Below are 21,506 nucleotides of genomic sequence, written 5' to 3' on the forward strand. Positions count from 1 at the left end.
TAGGGATTTGAGCCACCTGATTAATTCATGAGAAATAAGTTGCAATTTTATGAATTAATAAGAAAACATTCAAACTCAGGATAATAAAGATCAAGTAGGACTAGTGATTAGATGTGTGATTTCCTTGGTATCAGCAGTTTCTGAGTAAGGAAACTGATGTGATGAGGGACTGATGGCAGCAGCAAAGAAATAGCCAGAATCACAGAATCCTAAAATTGGAAGGCCCCCAGAGGCTCCTCGAATCCAAGCCAACCCGAATCTGCCCTCTTCAGTATCCCTGACAAGTGGTCATTCATCTCATCAGCAGGAACTCATCAGCCCCACCCTAGTCAGCTCATTCCCCTTTCTGCAACTCTTAATTGTTAAGTTTTTCCTGACATCAAGTCAGAATCTTCCTCTGTACAATTTTGCCCCATTATTCCTAGTTCTGTCTTGTGGGGCCATGCAGTAGAATCCTTTTTCCTTGGGACATCCCTATAAGTAGTTATCAACTCTTATTTCCCCCCTCTGAACTGTGAACTCAAGCAAAGAGTGTTTTCTGAGCATCTACTATGGGCCCAACACTTATCAGTGATGAAGGAGGGAAGGAAGGAAGGAAGGAAGGAAGGAAGGAAGGAAGGAAGGAAGGAAGGAAGGAAGGAAGGAAGGAAGGAAGGAAGGAAGGAAGGAAGGAAGGAAGGAAGGAAGGAAGGAAGGAAGGAAGGAAGGAAGGCTAATGGTACACATTTAAAACAAAACAAAACAAAAAAACCAATCCCTGCTCTCATGAAGCTTACATTCTAATAGGAGAAAGGAACACATGGGGAAAAGTGGTAGCTAGGTCAGGGGTCTTTTGTCCAGGGAGAAAAAGGGATGCTGAGTTCGTTGAGTTGATGTATAAAGCAGTCAATTGCTATGATCTTTATATAAAGAAAATGGTGCAGATTTGATTCCTATGCCCAGAACAAAAGGAATTCTATGTGTGTGTCGGGGGAAGGAAGTGTGGTTAAGGGGATACAACAAGTTAGAAGGCAGATAGCAAGATGGATCATTAGCTATCTGGCTAAGATGTAGAAGTGAGTGAGTGGTATCTGGTTTGTAGGCTGTTGGGCTACTTTGCATTCACCCACAGTCATCAATCAACTGGTCAGGCTTTAGGATAGATACTCTAAATTTTACAAAGAAAAGTGGGAGAGGGGACACCGATTCTGGCAGTCCAAGGTCTGATGGTCTAGGTCCTATGTAGAAAGGACTCATCTATGTGGGGAGAAACAGGGCAGTGGTGACAGCCAGAGAGCAAGATGGTCTGCAGGGATAGCCATGGCCCAGTGTCTTGGTCCATCTGGTAGACAGAGTTAGTCATAAGTGGGGCTTGTTAACAGTCAGTCAGTGATTAAGTGCGCTGTGTCCTCAGGATAGGGTTTCACCTGGCCAGGACATAGCTTGTTACAGAGGAAAGAACATTGGCTTTGAATTTGGAGAAATTGGGTTCAAATCCTATCCCTTCCACTAATTCCCAGTATGACCCTGGGAAAGTCACTTTAGCCCCTAAGACTAAAGTCCTTCAGCTGTAAAAAGAGGGAATTGAGCTTGCTGGTCTCTAAGGTCACTCCTAGCTGTAAATCTACAATGCCACCACAAATGCTAAGGGGGAAAAAGAAATATAAAATCCAGATCAGTCCTTAAGGAATTTCCTCTCTAGGTGGGGCAAGAGAAATATCACAGGTGAACCAATAAAATAAGAATTCAAGAATATAGTAATGCACTAAATGGTCCCCCATGGGAAAGTTGTTGGGGAGAGGAAGATAAGTGAGAGCCAGCTTCATTGGACTATGGGGCGCCTGTTGGGGATTCTGAGGTTATAGGATTGTACAATTAATGACTAAGTGCTAGAGAAAATGAAACTTGAACTTGGCATTGAAGGATGGTTCAAACTTGGACAGGTGAAAGGGTCAGGTCCTGTGTGCTTCTTGTCCACATCCCTCAACACTAACTTTGTCCAAAGCAAAGCAAGATGGGGGACTGTTTTCCCCCCACAGAGGTAACCAACCACACATGCTCTGTTGCCTTTAACAAGATCAATAAACTTGCCACTTTCTGAAACTGACGATTAACCCCTTTTATGACACAAAGTCACAGGCCTTTTGATTTTATGTGGCTAAGCAGACTGTGGGGTGCATGCTTTTCATTACTGGGAAGAAATAATTTGACACCTTATATAATGTGTCCCTCCCTCCCCCCATGATTTTTCAGGGAAGGTCTGACCCTCCCAGTGGCCACCTCCTAGGTCTCACCTTCCACCCTGGCTCCTGACTCTTGTGCATGCCTTTCTAAATGTTTTATGGTTTACAGCTGTGGTGAAAAGCATTTTGGGGTCGGCAGAGATTTATTCCCCATTTCATGTTTTTACTAGGCTGAATAAACACATTTCGTAGGAATGAGACCCCTGGCTATCCAGAAGACATGGGGAAACGGGGTCTTAGCTCTGGAAGTCGCAGCCCGTGATTGACGCTTCCTTGTGACAATGGGCACCATTGTCAGTGAAGAGGGGGTTGGTTCTCAACAACTTTGGACTGAGTTACACAGAACCCGGGTCACAAGGAACTCCCTGATATTAGTCTCTTATTTGTGGGTTTCCAACTCCACTAAACACCAGTAAGATAATGACAGACTCTTGTTCCAAATGCCCAAGTTAGGAGGGATGAAATGCGCTTCGGAATCCATTTTCCAGGGCGGTCCAGACATATGTCACGTCGGCATCCAATCCCCCCACGTGTTCACGAAAATATTTCTGGCAAACCAACTCAGATACAGCCAACCCGACTCTAAATCTTAGGAGTTTTAGCAAGCGTCGTCTTGAAAAACGAAACGAAACAAGATTCAGAAAACCCAATAACAACACGGTCTCCTCTCCAGTTTGCTTGCTGGTTGGCCAGGGCTGCCTAAGGAATTGTGATTATGCCATGGTTAAGATCGCCCCCATGGTAACGGCGGCGGATGAAATGAGAAAGTTCTGCAAATCTCACCAGATCTTTGCCCATTGTGTGCAGCCTTCCATTCAAGTGCACCCCAAAGCCCAAAGCCGGGGCTAACATCTCCATCCGGCTGATGCAAAGCCGTGCAGAGTCTGTCAATTTTGACCTTCTCAAGGTATATACAAGTTCGACTTCAAAGCCACAGAGCTTTGTCCTCTGTAGGACTTCAGGGGGTAATTAGCAGCCATAACTCATTCTTTATATACACACCAACCAGCAGGCTTTAGGAAATCAACCTACCTGCTTCATTTCTTCCTGCTTAGATTGCTTTTCTAATCACCAGCCCTCCTGTGAAAGCGTGCCAGGGAAAACAACGCTCTCGGGAGAGGGGGCAGGGGGGAGGGGGTCTTTCTGGACACTGCACATCTGAGCGGGCAATTCTCTGCTTCGGTGGGATATTCAATATTAGCGCTGCGGCTTTGTCAGTCTATTAAAAACGTCCGTCTTCCAATCAGAGAGAGGCGTCCCTTTGAGAAGTAGCTTACTTCAAACGTTCAAGTCAGATTGTCTTTGCCCCATCATGTCTAAGTGGCTTCCTGACATGTTTCCCACTGGGTTGATTACAGACCTCGCCCTCTAAAATGACTGCTTCTCCCTCCCTCCCACTTGTAGCCGATCATTTTAACTCTCCTTTACACAGAAGATTCAGTTGGGTGAGCCAAGTTTCTTCCGCTCTTATTTTACATACTTAGATATGCCATCGGTGGGCAAGCACCTACTGTGCACTAGGTATTGTAGGGAACACTCAGCACACAGTCACTACTGTCCAGGAGCTCACGCACTAATGGGGGAGATGATCTGCAAACAACTATGTACAAACAAGGCTCAGGTAGGGTCATCTCAGGGTTGTTTCACTGGGAAGGCATAGAGCTAGGTGGCTCAGTGCCTATAGCTCTGGGCCTGGAGGCAGCAAGACTCAGATTCCCGAGTTCAAATCTGGCCTCAGATACTTACTGGCTGTGTGACCCTGGGCAAGTCACTTCATCCTGTCTGCCTCTCCATAAAATGATTCAGAGAAGGAAATGGCAACACACTCCAGGATCTTTCTTTGCCAAGCAAACCCCAACTGGGGTCACAAAGAACGAGACAGGCAAGTTTGTCTTTCTCTCCCTCTGCCCCAAAATGATGTTGATGGGATCACAGACCTAAGAGTCACCCAGCTCAGCCCTCTGAGTTTACAAATGAGAAAACAGAGGCCCAGGAAGTTGAAGTGATTTGCCCAAGGTCACACTGGCAGCTTCCAAAGTAGAATTTGAACCCAGGTCCTCAGACTCTAAAGTCTGTCCCTTAGACTCTTATCCGTATCTTTGCATCTCCTTTGCCTAGCACTGTGTCTGTACACAGAAGGTATATAATAAATGCTCGCTAATTGACTAACCTCAGCATTTCCTTGTCATGCAATGCGGGGGTGGGGGGGGTCCCAGAACTGGAAGCCCCTCCCCCCATGTGCGGCTAAGAATCCGCCCCCCCCCCACATTCTCCTCTCTCTCTGGTCTCAGAGGACAAGCTTTCTGTCCTCTTGGGGGAAGTTGGCTCACACCACCTGGATCCAGTAGTCGAGGCCCTGCAGTCTCCTCCAGGCCTCACTCCCATCCTGAAGCTTCCTCTCTGGCATAGGGCTCCTTCCTGTCTGCCTCCAACAGGCTCAGATCTCCTGATCTTTAAATAATAATAAAAAATGCTCCACATGACCCCGCGAGCCCTTCCAGGAACTGCCCCAGTTCCCTCCTTCCATCTGCTGCCAAACTCTTTCAATGTGTGGTCTACACCTGCAGCCTCCACTTCCTATCCACCCTTATCATGACCTCTTTTGGGTCAAATCCGAGGGATTCCCTAGATTCTCCTTGGGAGGCAATGTTGCCTAGTGGATAGAGCATTCGAATTGGAAAAGGAAGAACTGGATTTGAATTCTACCTCAGTCATTTCTCAGCTGTGGGACCCGAGCTAGGCACGTCACCTCCGCGGGCCTGTTTCTTCATGTGTAAAATGGGCGTGAGAATGGTAGTATGTCCTACACAGGGTGGTAGCTAGGATCAAATGAGAGAGCAGATATAAATCATTTTGCAAACCTTGAAGTGCCATATAAATATTAGCTACTGTTGGTATAATTTCTCTTTTTCTTTGTACCATCAGCTTTGGACTCATTCCCCCCAGAGGCTCATCCTTCCTCATGGCTAAAGCTCCCCTAGTTGTTGCTAGTTCTGTCCACCTGGTCCAAGCAGAGAAAGTCTGATGTCTCTTCCATGTGGCCTTCTTTCTGTCACTCGAACACAGCTCTCATACTTCCTGAGTCCTCTGTTCCCCAGTGTCTCCAGCTGATTCTCATTGGGTATAAACTCAAAGTCCTCCCACCATCCCAATTCCCTCCTCTCCATGCCCAGAGCTGAATACCATAATCTAGATGAGGTTGGATACGGGCAGAGGACAGTGGGTGTGATCAGTGAGCTCCAGTTGGTGTTAGTGCACTTAGCACAGTACCTGGCAACAGGTTCAGTCGCAATACTTAGTGACCCCTTTTGTAGTTTTCTTGGCAAAGGTACCAGAGTGGTTTGCCATTTCCTTCTTTAGCTCATTGACAGATGAGGAAACTGAGGCAAGCAGGGTCAAGTGACCGCAGGGTCCCACAGCTAGTAACTGTCTAAGGCCAGATCTGAAACTTAGGAAAATGAGTCTTCCTGAGTCCTGAGCACTCTATCCACTGCACCACCTAGTGATGCCCAGGATCTCTCAAACCATCCAGGATTGTCAAGAGCAGTCTCTGGGCTCTGCAGATGAAATAGCCCAGGGCTGCAAGTCTTGCAGGGGCTACTCTAGCCCTTCATCTATCATTAGCTGTGAATCTCGGGCAAATTGCTTAACTTTTCTGTGCCTAAGAGTCCTGATCTCCAAAGGGGATAATCAAGCTAATACCACAATACCTTGGTTTGAAGATCAAATAAGAAGGCAGATATAAAGACACTTTGAACAGCTGAGAGAGTTTTATGAAAGGATAATTACCCTAAGTGCACCAGTGATAGTGAGGCTACCCTTCCCAAGCACATACACCACCAAAGGGTGTGCCTGGACATGCCACGCAGGGGTTAGCACCAGCTGCATCCCTTCCAAACGCTGAGTCAGATTTGACAGATGGTACCAGAAATGGCCCCTCACCTGGACTCGGGCACAGCCACCAGGATCCTGGAGTTGAAGGTTCCCAAGGGAATACAGAGCCCAAGCATCCACCCAATATACCCGTCTCTTCTCTGCTGGCCCCGGTGGATGATCTAAGCAGTCTCCACTTAAACACAGACAGCCACGGGGCCTCAGTAACTACCCAGGCAGCCCGTCTCATTTCAGATGAGGGTTATCGAAAGCTCAGATTGTTACGGCTCCATGTTAAGACCAAGTTTAAAACTGTCCAATGAGATGAAAAGGCACAGGGCTAAGCGCTGGGAAAACAAATGGAGCAGTGTCACAACCCCTGCCCTCAAGGGGCTTACAGTCTAGAGGAGGATATCGGTTCCAGGGGCAAGGGAGTTTTGGTCTGGAAGTGTCGAGGTGATGCACGAGGCAGATGATGGACATGCCCTCTCCAGATGGACAGCGGTACTGATCGCAGTCAGTGTCCTTGGCACAGGAGGTGGAAGGGAGGCGGGAGGACAGGGTAACATATGTTGCCATGTAACAGAGCATCTGGCAAGATGTCCGAGGTAGATGGCATGATGGGGTTGGAAGGACGGCCCCATCTGGGGCCGGGTGGCTTGTACATCCTTACTCCCCCATCCAGAAAGCCTGGACCCTGAAGAGAAGGTTCAAAGCCGGGTCCCTCCTCTCTGCAGGCAACGCCCATTAGTCTCAGCTGCCTCTGGGTGTAACCAACTGGATCAAAACCAAGACAGTCCCAGGAGCACACTCACAATCAGTCAATCCATGAGCATTTATTAAACACCTCTTATATGCCAGGCATAACACCAGGCAGCTACAGATACACATGCAAACATGAAACGCCCCTCCCCTTTCAAGGAATTCACAATATAATGGGAAGGACAAGAGGCACATGGATGAGTAGACAGAATCCAAAGGAGTAAGAGAGGGGGGACCAAGGAAGACTTCCTTCACAAAGGGCTGCCTGAAGAGAAAGAGTGGGGAGGAGATGCTGAGGACTCCTTTGGCAGCAGGTGAGGAAGCTCCCTCTTCCAGGGCAGGTCAAGACCTCCTCTGCAACTTAAGAGTCTTGAAGAGCAGCTGAGAGACCTGAGAGGGTAAGGTCTCCGGGCCAGTGTCCCAGGTGCTCGGGGCCTGCCTTACAGATCCGTGAGTGATAGAAAACACAAAATAACGAGAGTGGGGAGAAGGGAGAGGGAAAGCAAAGCATTCACATCCGGAGGGATCATGAGGGGGTCTTTGACGCAGCTGGGTGGCCCGGGGGATAGAGCGCTAGGCCTGCAGTCTGAAAGACACTGCCTGGCTGTGACCCCAGGCAAGTCTCTTCATCTCTGTTTGCCTCAGTTTCTTCAATATTAAAATGGGGAAAATAATAGCACCTAGCTTACAGGGTTGTTGTCATGAGAAAATACTTATTACAGTGCTTGGCACATATCAGATGTTATCTAAATGTTCATTCTCTTCCCTACTGAGCCTTAAAGTGAACTAGGGGTTCCAAGATAAGGAAGTGAGAAGGAAGAGCACACCAGACATGAGGAAGCCCTGTGCAGAGGCTTGTTCGTCCGTCCTTCCTTCCTTCCTTCCTTTCTTCCTTCCTTCCTTCCTTCCTTCCTTCCTTCCTTCCTTCCTTCCTTCCTTCCTTCCTTCCTTCCTTCCTTCCTTCCTTCCTTCCTTTTTTCCTTTCTCCGATAAAGTAGATAAGAGATGAATTGATCTGCCCCAGGACGCACAACCAGCAAATGTCTGAGATGGGATGTGAACTCAGGTTTGTGGAGTCTCCAATTCCAGCACCATGCCCCCCAGGACACACGGTCTGTGCAGCAGATATACAAAGAGCCCTCTGGGCCAGACACCCAGCTGGTGCCCCAGGCCTATCCTCTTGATGCCCCAGCTCCCTTAGCCAAATGAGAACAAAACAAGTTTGTCCAGTGGGCAAAAACTCAGTGCCTAGCATGACTCATGCAAGTGTGGTGGGGGAGCCCGGGGGAGGCATGGCTCTTGGGAAGAAGGAGGTGATTGTCCTGCAGCACTCTGGCCTGGTCTGATCTCATCTGGAATCTGGGGTTCAGTTCTGAGCATGAACATTTATGAAGGACATGGATCAGCTGGAGGGCATCCCAGGGAAGGCGCCAGGTTCAATCAAACAGTCAATCAACAAACCTTTGCAGGGCACCTAATGTGTGCCAGGCACCTGGCAGGAAGATGGAAAGCCTCAGGCTCCTGCTCTATGAGGATCAGCCCAAGGAACTGGAGAAGAAAAGGCTTTTGCTTTTGTGCTCTTATCTTCTGGGGGATGAGGGGCAGGAGGAGGAAAGACCATCGTGATGATTTTTCACAAGTCTGGAGGGCAGTGGCCAGACTGAACTTCTGGCCTCAGAGGGCAGAAGCAGGAGCAGAGATTTTGAGCTGACCCCAGAGGTCACCAAGTCCAATTGCCTCATTTTGCAGAATAGCAAAGTGAGGCGCAGAGGTCTGGTGACTTGTTCAGGGTCACAGCTAGGAAACATTGGAGGCAGGATTTAAACTCATATCTCCTCATTTTAGGTCCAGTGCCCTAACCACTAGACGGCCTGGCTCCCTTGTTAATCAACAAGACTTACTCACTGCTTACTGTATGACAGCCATTGTGATAGATCAAGGACTCTTAACCCAGGGACTGTAACTCTTATTTTTCTTTTTCAAAACATTTGAAACCGGTTCCATAGAATCAGTTTCCTTTGAAATCCTCTGAATTTTATTTTATGCATTTAAAAGCTGGACTCCATAAATAAATAGATCAATAGATAGATAAATGCATGAATGAATGAATGAATAAATAAATAGAGAAATAAAGAAATGAATGAATGAATGGATAGATAGATAAATAAATAAAAATTAAAAAATAAATAAAAGCTGGACTCCGAACTGGGGTCCACAGCCTTCATGAGACTGGCCACCAAAGGAGTCCAAGCCAGGAGAAAAGTGAAGAACCCCTGGAGCTAGACACCAGGGCTTCAAAGACAAAAGTGACCCAGTCCTGTCCTCAAGGCACTTACATTCTATTAGGTGAGGCCAAAATAAGCATGGAGAGAATATGTTCATAATAAATATGAGGTGAGTTAGGGAGAGGAGGGAAATACCAGTAACCAGAGGTGTCAGTGAAAGGCTTAGGACAGCAGTCATTGCTTTAATGGATAGGAGATGAATAAAGTTCAGAAGGGGCAACTTTGGGCTTGAAATTAAAAAACAGAAACAAAACAAAACTTCCTGATGAAGAGAGATCCCCAAAGGATGGGATTACCTGAGAGTAGTGGATTCTCCATCAATAATAACAATCGTTATCGTTTATATAGTGCCTTACGTTTGACAAATCACTCCTTTCCAAATATCATCTCATGTTGCCCTCACAACAGGTCTGTAATGAAGGTGCTGGAATTAACATTCCCATTTTACAAATTACGAAAACGAGGCTGAGAGAGGTTATGTGATTTTCCCAGGGTCGCCATCCAGTAAGCATCTGAGGTCGAATTTGAACTGAGGCCCTCCTGATACCACTGTGGCCCCTGGCCCCCTCACTGAAGGGTCTTTAAGCCAAGGCCAATGGGATATAGTCTAACTGTGTTTTGTGAGACTCTGGTCCTGGTCCTGAGGCACCTGGAGGATCTGTCACCACCCAAGCCCTGTCCCCACCCCCCATTGACGATGAAGGCGTGATGTCACTGCTTCAGACACCAGCCCCTGGGCACTGCCTTGTCTTTGGCCTGGCCCAGCTCTCTGCCTCTAGACCTCAAGGAAACAGCAGAGCAATCTTAGATATGCCAAGGCCCTATGCCGGGGGATGGCACTCCCACAAGCTTCTGTGGGCTGAGATTCCTGGCTTTGTGGACTGGTTGGCGTTCCCACAGGGAAGGGAGGAGACTACCAGTGGGGATTGTATTCTGGTGACATCGTCACTATTTTATTTAAAAAATGTCATCGATACCATCTATTGTCAACCAGGAACTGGCTCACATTGGTTCCCAAACAATGAGCTACGGTCTATACCACCAGGGCCTAGGAAAGTCTCCATCCAAATGCAGAAATGTTGGGAAAGCATTTTTTATTTTGATGATCTCATCCAAACCACAGGTCGGGGACACAAAATCTTAGAACTAAATGGGAGCTCAGGGGCCCTACAGTCTAGTTCAGGAAATATGGAGTGGGGGAAAAAGTACTGGCCCTGGACTCTGAGGACCTGGGTTCGAATCTTGCTTCTGGTGCTTAATACCTGTGTGACCTTGGACAAGTCTCTTCTGCTAGCCGGGCCTCAGTTTTCTCACCCGCAAAATGAAGAAGCTGGACTCCGTGGCATCTAATATCCCTTCTAGCTAGGTAGCTCAGTGGGTAGAGCTCTGGGTCCAGAGTCAGGAAGACCTGAGTTCAAATACAGCCTCAGACACTTACTAGCTATGTGACCTCGGGCAAGTCCTTTAACCTCTGTGGGTCTGTTTCCTTATCTGTAAAATGAAGATAAATGGAACTAATAATAGCATCCACCTCCCGGGTTTGTTGTGAGGGCAAAATGAAATAGCTAAAATGGGAGGTAGATGTTAGGGATGATGGTCACCCCATGAAATCTATGGCCCTGAACAGGAATGCCCTGCCCCCAGGGAGGCAGAGAGAGGGGCCCCTTCCTCTTAATCCGAGGACAGCCCCAATTATGGGATCTTCTCTCAAGACACAGCTCAGTGGGATTCAAAGGAAGGGCATGGAGAGCTGCCCTTTGCCCTCGGCTTTGTCTAGGAGCCGAGGCCCAGCTCACAGGGGACTTCAGGTGTGTGGAGGCTGATCCAATTTCAAAGGGTGTGGATGGACAGCTGACCCCAAGATCCAAAGAAGAGATGGTGACTGGGATCTGCAAAGGAATGCCAATCCCCAACTGTTCTTCCTTCCCCTGGAAACAAGACCCAATGACCCCAGTGAAATGCCTTTGGGGGACTCGCTCCCTGGCCTGGGATGGCTCCTGCAGCCAGAAGGCAGGAAGGAGACACTTCCTTGACACCCACAATCCAATAAAAGCCCCTGCAGGGTCAGGATGAGACATAAGGTACCAGTGGCGAAATGCACAAATTCAAACCTTTGCCAAGACATTCTCCAAACCATCAAGACTCCGTGTTTGTCAAATGTGATGGCTTACATGCGTGGCCTTTTATCCTGCTAAGTACCTGAAAGGAGACACTCTGGATAGACACCCCCCTCCCTGAGTCCGGTCAGGAAAGTGACGCTGAGCGGTTATACCTGGCAAGCTTCTCTGAGGATAGACTGAACACAGACATGTACTCCACCCTGCCATGATCACCTGCGTGGGGGGCCTCCCTTCACTCCTGCAGACCCCACTCAATCCACACCCTCCCAGAAATCTTCATCAGAGGACCCACTCAATGTACCGGACATCATCTTCTGGTCTTTTCATATTTGGCAGCTACTGTTAATTACAGCCTCCATCCAACTGGCCAAGAGACTTGGAGTCAGGAAGACCCAACTCCAATCCTGCCTCAGACAGTTGAGAGCTCCATGACCTAGCCTCAGTTTCCTTATCTGTCCAATGGAGATAATAATAGTAGCCACTTCACAGGGCCTAGTTTTGTTTTGTGTTAAGTCTGTTGGGTTTTTTTTGACATGATAATAAAGGAAATTTCCAATAAGGAATCCACCAATCAGCTCATGATCTTAAAATTTGTCATAGATCTAATAAGATAACATATACAGATCTTTCAAACTTTAAAGTGCTGTGTAAATTTTAGCTGTCTTTATTGTTATTATGAGATATTTATCTGGAGAAAAGTAAACACCCTACTGTGTACCCAAGACAACGCCGCTATCCCTACTATGCTGCTGAGTATGAAAATTCCCAGGACCCGATTTATATGGAAAAGGATGTCCAGGCATCACAGCAAAGAAAGAAAGGAAAGATGGAGTCTGAGGTCCCTCCCAGCTCACCATCTCAGATCAATCAGAGGAATCCCCTGCTCCATCAATGAGAAAAGTAGAGAAAGAAAAGAATTTGGACGAGGAAATCCAATCCATCTACATCAGAGAGGGATGCCCACTCTCCAATAACTCCCTGAAACATTTCCTTAATCCTTTTTTCTTTCCTGAGCTCACTCACTTGTGTTTGGCAGTAACTCTTTAAATGAAAGCGCATATATTCTCCATATAGATATGATTAATTAACAGCCTTTGGGAAGCCAGTGGCCCCCTTCCCCCCGCCCATGGTGGATGGAACATCAGCTCTGGACCTTAGGGGCGTGCCTCACGGTGCCTCCACAAATGCTTGTTGAATTCTTTCCAATATGATCATTAATAATGATCATAATTAGTTTTCATTAGTGGCCAGGGCGCCAGACTCTCACTGTACATGCACACACCATGTCTGAACACGGCCTCAAACGCCGTGTGGACAGGGCCCCAGGGCCCATCTACAAAGAAGAGGTTACAGATTTCTGACAGGGCAATTTTAATATTACAGGGTTGTTGGTTTTTCACTCTGCTTTCCCCACAAATTGTTAACCCTTTGGGAACAGGTGGGAGAATGCGGCCCTAGCTCTCATTAGTGGCTTACCTCAAGATGCTTTCAAAGACATCCCACCATGTGCAAGTCACATTTTTTTTTCTTTTAATTTTCTCTCTCTCTCTCTCAATATCTAACAGACGGCAGGTTAATCCACCTTCAAATGATCTAATTGTGCCCAAGCTTTTGCTCAGGAAACACAGCCAGGAGCGGCAAGGCCCTAATTGGGAGGTATCTGCTGAGCTGTCTGCAAGATTACAGGGCAAGCCACTTGAACCAAAGCTGGGGATTTCCAGGGGAAACTTGGAGAGGACGGGAGCAAAAGGTAGCAAAGCAACAGGGATCGTCATCGAGAGCAGCCCGGAACCTTATAAAAACAACCGACCAGGACACTTGAGATCTGGGAAATTTGCCTCAGAACTTGGGGATTCCTGGGGCCCTGGGAGTACTCAGGACCTGCCCACAGCAAACCACGAGCCTAAGGTGTGAGAATGCTAAGAAAATAAAAGCTGGGATGTTCTGACCAACCCTGCAGGAAGAGGGACCCCAGGCAGCCTGTGAATTCTTGCTGAACTATTTACACAGGGATTTCCATCTGCTGCTACTTCCCCAGAAAAGCAATGTCTGCCCACCTTGCGAAGGGGCCGGTTCAAATAAACAAGTCCACTCAGAACTGGCAAGCTGGCCAGCACAGGTCTGGAGGTGGGAGGAGTGAACGAGAATGGGGGGCTCTAGCCTCAGGTACCCCAAGATAGCGAGGGGTTCAGATAGGCTTCCCATGACAGTGAGGTGTTTGGATAGACTCCCCACGACAGTGAGGGGTTTGGATAAGCTCCCCACGATAGTGAGGGGCTCGAATAGGCTCTCCCTACCCCCAACTGGATTCTTGGCATGTGCAGAGCAGATACCTCTGGCTGGCTCCCCCCAGACTTGGCAGGGCTTGGGGGATATGGTTTTTACTAGGATGAAGTCATGCACTAAATCCTAACATGGGTCCTGTCAACCTCCTGCATCCAGCCCTTTGTTTCCCCCCCTCCCCAAATGTATTTAGATTGGCCCAGCCTCAGAATATCCCACCTTCCATTTGCATGTGTGATCTCCAGGGTCTCATATGGCCCACAACAGCAGGGAAATGAGCTTGGAAAGCAGTGGCCCATAAACCCCAGACCCTTTATTGGCTCCTGCTTCTAGGGCCTGGTGGCAAGGGGACCAGGGAGGGGGCTTCCAGGCCCTCATTCCAGCCTGCCCATTCTGCAGAATTGTGGAATGACTAAAAGTCAGAAACATTGGCCTTGAAGGGAAGATATTGGGGTCTGCTCAAAAGAGAGTTATCTTTGGAGCCACAAGTCCTGGGTTCAAAAGACACTTTGGAAGCGACGTGACCATGGGATGATGACTTCATCTCCCCGGGCCTCAGTTTCCCCTTCTGTAAAATGAGGAGGAGAAGGGTGGACTGGAGGGCTTCTGAGATCGAATCAAGCTCCAGGTGGATGAGCCAATGATGCATAGGAGATGTAGGGTCAGAGGAAGGTGCTCTGCTCCTGGATCAGCCGACTTTGGGCTCTTCTGCTCAGAAAGAAAGGTCACTCTTTGCCAGTCAGTCAAGTAGTGTTTACTAAGAGCCCACTATGTGCAGGGCACATGCTAAGCACTGGAGAGGAGCTCACGTCTAATGGGAGAGATGACAGGAAAACAACTAGGGACAAACAAGACATAACACATATATAAATGGATCCATACATATATGCATACACCTGTGAAATAACCAATGGAAGGAAGGTACAAGCATTAGGGGGGTCTTGTAGAAGGTAAGATTTTAGTTGAGACTTGAAGAATGCAGGGAAGGAAACAAAACACAATTCGACTTTGTTCCCTTCTTGGCAGGAAAGGAAAACTATCCCAACCCCTACCTGATTCATGGCCAAGTCCCCTCATTGAGTGGACCTCTAACCACACCCTGTCATCATCTAAAGGCAAAGACAAGGGCCAAGACTCAATGAGAAGAACCCTGGCTCTGGAGTTAGCACCTGGGTTCAAATTGTGCCTCTGTCACTTAGAACCTATGTGACCCACAGAAAACTTTTCTAGCCCTGTTTCCTCCTCTGTAAATGAAAGGGGGGGGTTAGATTAGACAAGTACAAAGGTGCCCTCTGAGTCATTAAAAGTGAATAACCAATGCTAGAGTTCACAAAGTAGTGGAATCTCCCTCTTGGAATGGACCACTTGGGCCATTTAGTTCAATCCTTACTGTGATTAGAGTCCCCTCGATCTGTCCCTGATAATGGGACCCCTAATCTTTCCTTAAAGACTTCCAGAGATGGGGAACCCACTACTTCTGGGAGCAACTCTACTAGTTAAGATATTTTTCTTGACCTCAAGTCTACATTTTCTTCCTTGCCCCTTCTACCATGGCCTTCTAGGCCCCCCCACCAAAATGAGTAGAACTCCACATAGTAGCCATCTCACACTGGAAGGTGGAGATCATCCATGCTCTTCTCCCCTCCCCCAATCTTTTCCCTAATTCCTTCAACTGACCTGATGCCTCCTTAAGGAAGCCTCCTTTTTAGCCTTACAACCCTCCACTGGAGACAGCCCATCCATATCCTTCCAAAAATGCATTACCCAGAAATGACCAGTATGTTCCAGATGTGGTCTGACCAAGGCAAGGTACAGAAGGAGGACTATCACCTCTCTTATCTTATATGCTACTGCTTTTCTTAATGAAATGAAAGATTACTTCAGTTTTTTAGGCTGCATTAGCATATTCTTGCTGAATATACAGTCTCCTCACAATACTCTTATCAGATCAGTTGATGTCTACTTGTGCCTTCCCACCTTGTACTTGTGAAATAGATTTTTTGAACGTTGGTATAAAATTTTCCATTTAGTCCTATTTTTGTCTTATTAGAATCGGTTCTGGTTTCACTACATGCTTTGGATCCCCATTCTGTAACCTAAAAAGTGTTAGCCATTCCTCTCAATTTTGTGCCACCTGCCAATCTAATGGATATATCATCAACCTTTGACCAAACCATTGATAACAATGTTAGAAAAGTATGGAGCCCTGAGGCCTCCTTCCAAATTAACACCAGGATGTTGATGACTTTGGGGCTACCCATTCAAACAATACTGAATTAACTTGGAATTATCATCTAGCCCACATCTCTTCATTTTCCCTTCCAGAATAGCACAAAACACTTTACTAAATGTTTAGCTAAAACTGAAACTAATCCATTTATAGCATCCCCTGACCTATGAAAGAGAGAGAGAGAGAGAGAGAGAGAGAGAGAGAGAGAGAGAGAGAGAGAGAGAGAGAGAGAGGAAGGAAAGGAAGAAAGGAAAGAGGGAGGGAGAAAGGGAGGAAGGAAGGAAGGAAGGAAGGAAGGAAGGAAGGAAGGAAGGAAGGAAGGAAGGAAGGAAGGAAGGAAGAAGGAAGGAAGGAGGAAGGAGGAAGGAGGAAGGAAAGTCCAGAAGGACCTTTTCTTTATGACACCATCATGCTGGCTGTGTTGTGATTGTGGCTACCTTTGCTACATGTTTACTACCCAGTTAGTCAACACACATTTATTAAGTATGTAGTCTATACCAACATCATGATAATTACTGGGGGTATAAAAAGGCAAAAACTTGGTCCCATGCTCAAGAGGCTCAAGAGGGGCATGTAAATCCTTAGGAACATAAAGATATATACTGGGTAGATGTTGTCAGAAATTCAAGTTAAGTTCCCAGCATTGCTGGCAGATTCCACACTCTTCCCTTTTCTGAAAAGCAGGATGATGTCTGCCCATCTCTTATCACAAAGCACATGCCCCTTTCTCCAAAACCTTTCACTGCCAGTTGCTGAGCTATCACTTCTGTCAGTTCTTTTTAGTGCCTGAAGATATGGTCCATCTGAGGCAGTGACTTGAGTAGCTCAAGGGCAATTAGGGGACTCTCTGACTATTTCCTTTTTAAATATGGTTATTAATTAATTCTCTCTAGCCTTTTTTGTTCTTTCCTTCTCGGTCTCTCTTTTCCATGGGAATCAGTGAGGAAAGGATGTTTTCCCCCAGCTTGTTAAGAATCTGGGCAAGTCACTTAACTGCTCAGCCTCAGTTTCCTCCTCTGTAAAAGGAGGATAATACTAGCCCCAGAGTTTTGAGGATCAAGTGAGATGCTCAACAATCTGAAGCATGTCCTCTATAAATGCTAGTTATTATCCTCATTTCCCCTAAGCAACCACCCACCTCAATGCTTCCTGAAAGGAATCTTCACCATACCTTACTTGACCAGTGGTCATCCCTCCAGCTGGCCCATTCCTCCTTATTGCTAGGATGTGTTTCTTGATGAGAAGCCTCCATTTGGTCTCTTAACTCCAACAGAACATATCTCATTGTTCTCTCACAGCACAGCCTTTTGTCCAAAGATGACCCTCCTGCCATCCCTGACTTCTCTCAACTTTTCTTGGGATGTAGGTACTTTTATTATTCCCGTTTTACATATAAGGAAACAGGTTCAGAGAGGCTTGGCCAGACTATTGTATCTAGTAAACCAAAGTCAATAAATAAATGTTTGGTCTGGCACTGTGCTAAGCACTGGGGATACAAATGCACCTAGTCAATGTCTGAGGCTGGACTTGAACTCAGATCTTCCTGACTCTAAGTCCTGGACTCTATCCACTGTGCCACCATCACCAGGACACAACCAGCCAGGAGTGAAGTCTGAGGTTTGGTCCTATTCCTCCTGTAGAGGCTGTGGGCTGCTTCTCCATCCCACTGCCCAGTTCCCATGAAATGAACCACAAGGCCCGAGTGGTTCTGGTCAGGGCGGCTGTTTCCAAATTAAGCTTGATCTAAAAGAATAATGTTATATTTTGCAGCTCTGCTGTGTTTCTTTTCTTCATTTACACTCTCTCTTTAATCAAGACTTTCCCAAACAGTAACATATTTTGGTATTCCACAAAGAAACTGAGCTGGCTTCATGCTCTCTGGGCTGCTCTGAAAGCTTGGGCATGGCCCAGCTCCCATTTTAACAGCTATTTTTAGCTGAAAATGGAAAACTGACACCAGACAAGTTCAATTTTGAGGGGGGAAAACCCATGAGCTCTGGGGTTGTCTAGAATAGGCAGCTCCCTGCAGATAAGAACAATGACAGGAGAAGAAGAAAGGGAGGAAGAGATCTAAACTGGAAGAGAGAGCCAATGCCTCAATACACCCTCCCTAATGCTATCTACCATCCCACTCATTGCCTTCATTTCACAAGGTGCTTATGTTGATATTTTCAGTTTGTCTCATTTCTTAGAATGTGCCATGTCAGGATTCCGGGAGTCTGAATGCTGACATCAGACTGAAGTCCAGAAATGGAATCTCGGGTCTGAATTCAATCATCACACTCTTTAGTCAAGAGGTAGCTAGATGGCCCAATGGAAAGGGAGCTGGACTTCGACTCAGGCAGTCTTGACTTCAGATTTGGCCTCAGCCACTTATCCAGGCAAGTCACTAAACCCCTGTTGGCCTCAGTTTTCTCATCTGTAAAATGGGATTAAGTCATGATACATATGCACCTGCCCCCCAAGATTTTTTTTTCCTTTTTTTTTTTTGTGAGGCAGTTGGGCTTAAGTGACTTGCCCAGGATCACACAGCTAGTAAGTGTTAAGTGTCTGAATCTGGATTTGAACTCAAGTCCTCCTGAATCCAGGGCCGGTACTCTATCCACTGAGTCACCTAGCTGCCCCCCCCCAAGGTTTTTTTGAGGATCAAATGAGATAATTGTAAAAGTGCCTAGCACAATACCTGGCACATAGTAAGCACTAAATAAATATTAGCTGCTACCACCATCATCATGATCATGGTAAAGCACTTACCATAGTGTCTGGCACGTAGTAAGCACTATGTCAGTGTTACTATTATTATTGATGGGGAAAACAATAGCACCTTCCTTCCAAGACTGTTGTATGGACCAAATGAGATGCTGGAAAAGAAACAATTCTCAAACCTCTCAGTTCCATATATAATTCAGCTATTACTGTTGTTGTTTTTTGAGCATCCTGGCTGTGTGACCTTGGGCAAGTGGCTTAACCTCTCAGTGCTCTAGACAACTCTATAGGTGCAGAAAAGTGGCTTAACCTCTCAGTGCTCTAGACCACTCTATAGGTGCAGAAAAGTGGCTTAACCTCTCAGTGCTCTAGACAACTCTATAGGTGCAGAAAATGTTCCAACTTTCATTAGCACAGGAGATTTCCTCTTTTGGGAGTTCCCCATAGCAGTGAAATCATAGGTCTGAGAAACTGAGGCAAGGGATATGAGTAAACAGAAGAAAACACTAAACACAATGAAAAACAATCCTGAAGTCCAAGAGGTAAATGCAGAAGAAGGTGAGGAACTGTACAATGTGTCTAGGGTGAGCCCCAGAGAAAAGAATACTCTGGCCACAGAGAATATAAGAGTTCCTGGAATAAATTAATCACAAGGAATAAAATGCCAAGTTTAATGCAGTGAATGTCAGGGAAGAAAGACTAGCTGGAGAATGAAGAGCTTAGAACAGAAGAAGGTAGTGAAATTCACCTAAGAATTAGAGCCCCTGAAAATAAAAATGAGATAAAGAAAAAGTAGTAACTTTATGAGACAAGAAATACGAAAGCAAAATCAAAGAGGACAAAATGAACATAGAAAGAATCCGCTGGTCACTCCCTGAAAGGAATCTGCTGAGGAAAATTCCCAGGAAAACCCAGAGCTTCTAGGCCAAAGAAATCACAAATCTCATTCCTGTTCTTGTTCCTATCCCATATGTTACTAAATATGGGGAAACTGGGGTTCAGAGACTTGCTTTTACTTGCCCACACTCACACAAATTACAAATGGCAGAGGGAGCATCTGAATGCAAGTCTCTTCATTTTAAGCCCAATAGTCTTCCAATCACCCATGGGGAGGGATCATATGTTGAAGAATGCCAGTTCTCCCCTTCCCCACACCACTTCTAGCCATCCAGACCAACTTCTTCAAGATCCATCCATTCATCCAATCAATTCATACTGTGTAGCTATTCTATGCCTCAAGAAATTTATAGTCCAGTGGGGGAGATAAGTAAAGTGTGAAAGGTTGTAATACAAGGAAGACTGTGATAGGTATTGAACCCATAGAGGACCTTCACTATGGCAGCTAGGTGGTTGAATGGGTAGACAACCAGGCCTGGAGTCAGGAAGACCTGAGTTCAAATGTGGCCTTGGGCACGTGATAGCTGTGGGATCCTGGGCAAGTCACTTCACCCTGTTTGCCTCAGTTTCTTCATATGTAAAATGAGTTTGAGAAGGAAATGGCAAAACACTCCAGTTTCTCTGACAAGAAAATCCCACAGAGGGTCACCATGAGTCACACATGACTGAATAGACTCAACAACAACGGGAAGTTAATGTTTGCTGATTATTAAGTAGATACAGAGAGGTACAAAGTAAATGCTACAAATGTTGAAAAACCATCCATTGGTTTTTCATTCATTCAGTTGAGCCGAAGCAAGAGGCATGGAGCCTGAACATGGACTGAATGTAGGCTCCTTTCTCTCAAGGGAGAATCACCTGACATTCTAACTGGGGATCCTGGGAGCTGCTGGGACAGATGGACTGATCCCCCCCCTTGGACAAATCACTTCCAAGAGGGAGTCGGACGAGATGACCTCGCGGGTCCTTTTTGACTCACCATCTGTCCTTTCCAGTTCTAACTTGATGGTCCTCTGAACCACAGGCAACTGGGAGGTGCAGTGGCTCAAACACTGGGCCTGGACAGAGGAAGGCCTGAGTTCAAGTTCTGCCTCGGGTGCTGAGCTGTGTGACCCCAGGGAGGTCCCTTCGCCTCTCTTTCAGTAAAATGGAGATAATGACAGATTCTACCTCACAGGGTTGTTTGTAGGATCAAGTGAGGTAAGAAATGTGAGGCACTTTTCATACCTTCAAATGCTCTATAAATGCTAGATGTAGCACCTGGCACATAAAAAATGTTTAATAAATGTTCACTGACTGGCTATTATTATTGTTACCTGTAAAACAAGAGCATGGGATTAGGTGATATCTAAGATCCTTCCAATGCTCAATGTATGATTCAAATCCTGTCTGACATTTGCTATGGATGTGGCCTTAGGCAATCCACTTAACTCCCCGGAGCCTCAGTTTCCTTATCTGTAAAATCGGGGGTTGAAGAAGATGGCCTCTGAGATGGCATGGTCTAAACCCCTGCTCTATTCCAAGTTCTCTCTCTGACCCTGGATGAGACACAGACTGAGAATTCTACTGGGGGAGGAAGGGACTGATTGCTCAATATACCCAATTCAGGCTGACTGATCTCCCAAGTCCCCCCGCAACAATAAGAGTCTGGGACTCTGGAAGTCATCCAGACAGTGAGGCTGGAAAGACAGCTTGGCTTTCTGGTAGCTCCCCCAAGCCCTCCAAGTCACATGCTCTGACAATGTGCTGAAGGGCCCTCACAGACAACGTGGCCTAGGGTTTCACCAGACAAAGGGAACCACTATGCTAAGCGTGCAGTGTTAGCCCCAGAGGGAGCCCCCAGCCCCAGCCCCAGCGAGAAGTACGTGCCCCTTTCTCTGAACTAGAACATGCAGTGAACAATGGAGAAAGGCCTCATTGACAGTGCAGGGGGAGCGCATCCCCTTGGATCCAGGAGCCCTGAATCCTGGCTTCCTCGGCTTTCGTTTCTAGGACATTTACCCAGACCGCACGGAGTTGTTCTCCACATAGTGGACGCCTGGGTATAGCCAGATAAACCCAGAGCCAACCCAAGGGCAAGAACCTCGATCTAATCTCTCCAGGTTTGCAAAGTGCTTTTCTCACAGCT

The 21,506-nt window shown here is 46.7% G+C and overlaps 1 protein-coding gene across 1 annotated transcript in view; it reads right to left on the minus strand.

The window, feature by feature from the left end:
* Nucleotides 1-21,506, minus strand: part of ROR1 (receptor tyrosine kinase like orphan receptor 1) — a 348,021-nt gene that overhangs the window by 63,822 nt on the left and 262,693 nt on the right. The window lies entirely within an intron of this gene.

This window comes from Dromiciops gliroides, chromosome 4, assembly GCF_019393635.1.
Source record: "Dromiciops gliroides isolate mDroGli1 chromosome 4, mDroGli1.pri, whole genome shotgun sequence".
Lineage (NCBI taxonomy): Eukaryota > Metazoa > Chordata > Mammalia > Microbiotheria > Microbiotheriidae > Dromiciops > Dromiciops gliroides.